Raw genomic sequence first — 5,800 nt, 5'->3', positions numbered from 1 at the left:
AGATGAAAGAAACTTATAAAAGAGATTTTTAGGAGACAGACAAGGCTTTAGGATTTACTGGCTGAAGTAAATGGAGAGGAATAAGAAAGGAAGGGTGATTCAGGTATGGCTTGGGTTCCTGAGCAAAAGGTGGTATTACTGACCAAGAGAATGTGGATCAGTTGCAGGTCAGATCCTTTTCGGGGAAAGATGGTTTTAAAGAATTGAGTTTAATAATTGTTAAGTTTGTAGCTTTTAGTTTCTATATCAGATTGACAAGGCAAGATTTTAGGGGAAGTCTGGAAATGCTGTAATAGAAAAGATCATGAATTAAAATAGTTTGAAAACTTGAGTACAACAAGTAACTAAGGCTTAAACAAGAATGTGAAAATTAAGCTGTGAAATTTAATACCAACCTTCACCTATCTGAACTATTATTTTGTGTCAGAGACTTTATAATGATTCTTTGCTGTTCCACTTAGAAGTAGAAAAATGATCTAACTTTTTTTCTATTTTACCTGCAGTAAAATATAGAGGATGCTACTCAACATCCAGCAGCGTTAGTGCATTGACCCTTTTGAGCCAGAAATAGTATGCTTTATGTTGACTGCTGAGTATTACTGTGATACCTGTTTTATCAGCTTTTAAAGTTTTAACATTTCAAACAATAATAATAACCTATGACTCTTCCATGCTATCCTTATATTTTTACATTTGTGTGTTATGGTATAGCTTCCCCAGAGTAGCAATATTTAGAGTAGGAACAAACATAAAGCAACTAAGGCTGATTTGTTTTTTTCTAATCATTTTTTATCTTTTTAAAAAGGTATGGTTGGTGGGGAAAGTAAAGACTTCTCATGTATTAGCATCAGATGGATTTAATACCAAGCATTGTACTCTTTTTCACCTCAGTCCTGCTGATATTCTCTACATATTCAATTACTGGTAATAGGCAATAGTAGATGCTGGGAAACTGTAATTCCAGGTGTGTGCTTTATGGTTGTATTGTAGTAAGTATATGGCTTAGCTGTAAGTATATGGCTTAGCTGAGCTAATCTTTCAGATTTATGTTTATGTTTGTTTAAAATGCTGACATTTCAAATAACCATGTCAAATTTGGAAGTTACTGCTTGTAAGAATTTAATCGTAGGTGCAAAGGATAGAGACAACTAGGTCTATTGTCAGATATCTATTAGTTTACAGATCTTCACAAATACAGAAACAAATGACAGCTGTCATTTAAAGATAATCTAAAATAGAACACTTAGTAAGAGTTCTGTTCCATATATTAAGAAAGTATGTACAAAAAAAATGAAAATAGGAACATATAGAGGCCTTAAGTGATAAACTCATAGCATTGTGGTCCACTCTGGTTGTCTTTCTGTAATTATTTCTGATCATATTATCCAGAAATAGATTCAGATGTGTAGACAAAATTGATCTGATAACAATATTATCTTTAAGGCATTTTCAATACAAAGAAAATGAGCTATTTACTTTAAAGTTATGTTTCTGTCACTGCATCTACACAGTGTGGTATAATAAAAATAAAACCTGTTGAGAATTCAGTTACTGCAATACATCTGATTCATATTCTTGATTTTCAGTTTTGTTAACTATTATGACAGATTTTAAAATAGAAGATTCTTAAAAATCATACAAGTGAGTCATACATGAACCAACTCAGTGGAAATGAAGCTTTTGGTATAAGCTGTGTTCCATTGTTGATATCGGATCTGAAATAAAACATAATTACATTTTTCCAAATGATTTTCTCTCACATTTGGAATTCATCTATGGAAACAAAGATTTCTATGCAGCCATAGAAGACCTTGAAAAAAATGTAGAGAAACTACAAAAGACTAAATTGACTGCATTTTAACAACCTACACCCAGCAAAAGCCTAGGGAGGCCTGAAACTCTACTCTGACGGAATGGAGATAGCACTCAGATCATCGAGTTTGTGAATAATTGATGGATTGGTGTAGAAATAATTAAAGTCTCTTCCTAACCTGAGGTGAGTGGGAAGAAAAATCTCCATTATAGCATTTTCTATCTTCTTCTATCAGGGTCATGACATTATTAGAATTTCCATATACTGAAACAGACAGATAATGAGTTCTATTTGTTCTAAAGCTGAATCTGTTTTAACAAGATTTACTTTTAGACTGTATTTTTGTTTGACACTTATTCAATATATATATATACTTCTTATGAAATATTTCAGTAACTTTGATCACATGAGAGTATTATCTCAATACAATTTATTTTGTTCATTTGGATATCATGTATTGTCTATTCTGTGTGAGGCATGTTAGATATAGGGAAATACAAAGTAAATTCCTGCTCTCTATGCTTTAACTGTCAAGAAGGGAAAATTGTGCAAATCCTCAATTGTGCAAATCAATCATAATTGAATAATAGAAATACAATAATAGGGATACATGAAATTTTTAGTTATTCTGGGAAAGGGAATAAATAACTGCCTAGGAATAGAGAAAAGCTCAGTGAGTTGTTGACATTTGAGATGAGTTTTTGAAGTTTAAATAGGAGTTTTCAGAAGAAGTCTTCTGAAAGGGTGTTCCAAACTGACTATATGGAAGCAATAGAAATATAAAGGAATACGGCCCATTTATTATTTAGGGTAAATGCTGAGTGCTGTTACAAGAAGGTTTAGAAATGCGGCCAGACACAGTGGTTCATGCCTGTAATTCCAACACTTTGGGAGGCTGAGGCAGGAGAATTGCTAGAGCTCAGGAGTTCAAGACCAGCTTGGGCAACAAAGGGAAACCCCATCTCCACAAAATTAGCCAAGCACGGTGGTACATGCCTGTAGTTTCAGCTACTTGGGAGGATGAGGTGGAAGGATGGCTTGAACCTGGAAGGCAGAGGTTGCAGTGAGCCAAGATCGTGCCACTTCACTCCAGCCCGGGTGGCAGAGCCAGACCCTATCTCCGAAAATAAATAAATCAGTCAATTAAAATAAATCTAAAAATTAAAAATTAAAAAATTTAAAAAATAGATATGCATGTAAGTAAAAACATAAATTCACTTCTCACTTACATAAAATGGTGGCTTTTTTCCACTCAATGATTTGGAATTAGGCTCCTTTTTTCGTGGGTTTTTCTGTGTCTTATGGTATGGTTGCTTTCCACATCAGCCCAACAGAAGGGGCAAGATATCTTAAAGGGTCATATCTACTAGCCCAGAAATGGCACGCTAAACACCTATTTATATTCCACCAGCCAGAACTCAGTCATATGGCCACGATTACTCACACAGAGTAGACAATACATGGTTTATAAATGAACATAGTAAGTTGTACTGAGATACAGTCTCTTGTGACCAAAGTTACTGAAATGTTTTTGTAGGAATGAAATATATATTGAGTGTCAAACAAAAAATACAGTCTAAAAGTAAACTTCTAGGGGAGACTGGGAACTATAATGTAGCTTAACTACTGTGGAAAAAAAAAAAAAACCCTCTTGGTGATTTTTCACAGTAATCTTTCCTTCTTGCTTATGTCACTACAGTGAAAGTTGTCAAAGAGGCTTTGTTGCTTGCACTCATTTAAGGATCAGCTTTTTTTCCATATGATGCTTTAACAATATCCTAGGACCTCAAAGCTTCTGCATGATCCTCTACAGTGGCCAGAAGACAAAGAGAGAGAGAATTATTTGAGGGACCAGGCCTGAAAGTTGTAGACAACCCCTCCAATCACATCCTGTGAGCAGAACTTAGTCATACGACTCCATTAGCCTCTGTTTTCCCCAGCTCCAGCTCCAAGATGGGGAAATCCTTCACCAACTTCATGTGCAAGAAGGACTTTCATCCCACCTCCAAATCTAATATCAAAAAATATGGGTGACAGAATAGAAAATATCATATGGTAAGAAGAAACAAGAAGAATTAATGCAACAATATCTTAAGAACAAGAATCATATGATAATAGCTTGGTTATGGGATATGAATGTGTAAAGAATGGCTTCATAATTTCATGTATGAAGCCCCACCAGGAGTTAAAAAAGTAAAGTAGACAAAGAGAAAGAAGAAACAGAGGAGAGACTGAATACAAATTTGAATGGCAGAAAGGAGCCCCACAGGACAAATATGCTGAAGATGACATGAACATCAGAGATCAACCCTTTGGTATTCGGTTTTGAAATGTGAGGGGCATTAAATGTTACAAATGGGGTCATGTCAACACAGATCAAGAATATCCTTAGTTGGGTCTTTCTGGAATCAATGCAAGTTCAGTTCCCAGTGATGGCTCAGGTCATCAATGCACATCTCAGAACCAATAGAGGAAATGAGAAACAGTGGATTTGCCCTGAAATGAAATGTGCTGTGGAGAAACTTGATCACAAATGATCCACCACAGGAGTTTGCTGTAAGCGGGGCTGAAGAAGATCCAGAGTTGAATTTTTAAAGTTATTAACAACCAAACAAAAACAGAAACAGAAACTTCTCAGGAAATGAGATAAACTGGAGAAGAACAAAGAGAAAGAAAAGAGATAGAAAAAAGAAAAAGTTTCAGAAAAGCAGAAGTACACACAAAAAACATAAAAACAAGTCCTCTTCTTCCTCATCCTCCTCTTCCTCCTCCTCTTCTCCTACTGAAACTTCAGAAAGCAGCAGAGTGAGAGTGACATTAAAGAAAAAAATATATTGAAAAGAAGAAAAGAAAGAAAAACAAGAGCTCAGGGCATAACAACAGTGATTCTGAAGAGAAGGACAAGCCTGAAAAGAGAAAACTTTATGAAGAACTTTCTAGCAGTTACCCTAACCAGGAAAAAAGCCAATGAAAGGCCTGAGTTCTTAAAACACGAGAGTTCTAGGGAGAATAGCAAACGAAGCCATTCTGATTCTGACAGAAAGTCCAGAAGCCACAATCATAGCCCAGGGAAGAGAAGCTCTGAAAGAAAGGAAGAGAACAGCAGAAACCATGGCAGAGAAGAGAGGAGCGGGAGAAGCCAAGGCAGAAGTTCTGTAGCTATAAGCAAAGAGAGAGAAGAAAACAGCCACAGTCAAGTCCCAGTGAAGAGTGTAGTAGAAGAAATGACACCAGAAGCCATGGCACATGTGTATACAGAGAAGAAAAAATATACAGAGTACCCAGGAGATATGCATACTAAAGTTACACAAAGAGAATGAAGCAGAATGAGAGACTAAAGAGAGACTCTACATGATGATTATCTGGGGATAAAAATATCTCCACTTTTTAATGAATACCTTTATCATGGGCTAAATGATGTACTATTGTCTTTCTAATTAATAAAGCTCTATTTAAAAAAAAAAAAGAAAAGAGGCTGGAAAGTAATGTCTAGTTGTTTGCAAATTAAAATAGATATTTGTGTACAAGCCAGTCTTTGACTTTTATTCTCCACACATGGGACACCCTTGCCACTTCCATAAAAGAGACAGCCAATGCCTCATCCAGTCTCTGCCGCTAGCTCAGAGTCCACAACCTTTAGGAGATATGCAGTCCTCAAGCACAAATGCCATGTCTGGTAGTGCTACATGAACTATAAGTCATGTTTATTTGATCCGCTTTTTCACCAAAAAGTATATGTATGTTATATATATACACAGAGTAGATCAGAGCAGAATAACAACAATAACCATGCCCATTTGAAGAATGGCAGAATGGAAGTAGTCATTTGGCTGTAGTGACTATGAAATCCTGTTGGGCCAGCTTGGTGAATGAAGGTTATTGTTCTGACACTTGGTAGAGTTTCCAAATTAGACCCTGACTCTGTTTTCTGGCAGTAACCCTTCATTTCCCATTATTCTCCACTGGGGATGTTGCCATCCTTTGGGA

The 5,800-nt window shown here is 35.9% G+C and overlaps 1 pseudogene; it reads left to right on the top strand.

The window, feature by feature from the left end:
• Positions 1-3,766: 3,766 nt before the first annotated feature.
• Positions 3,767-5,133, top strand: LOC117086415 (annotated as a pseudogene).
• The last annotated feature ends 667 nt before the right edge of the window (positions 5,134-5,800 follow it).

Source organism: Trachypithecus francoisi, unplaced genomic scaffold (assembly GCF_009764315.1).
Source record: "Trachypithecus francoisi isolate TF-2019V2 unplaced genomic scaffold, Tfra_2.0 Lachesis_group1, whole genome shotgun sequence".
In the NCBI taxonomy this organism is placed as follows: Eukaryota; Metazoa; Chordata; class Mammalia; order Primates; family Cercopithecidae; genus Trachypithecus; species Trachypithecus francoisi.
Note: the sequence above shows the minus strand (reverse complement) of the source record. Positions and strands in the feature narration are given on the sequence as shown.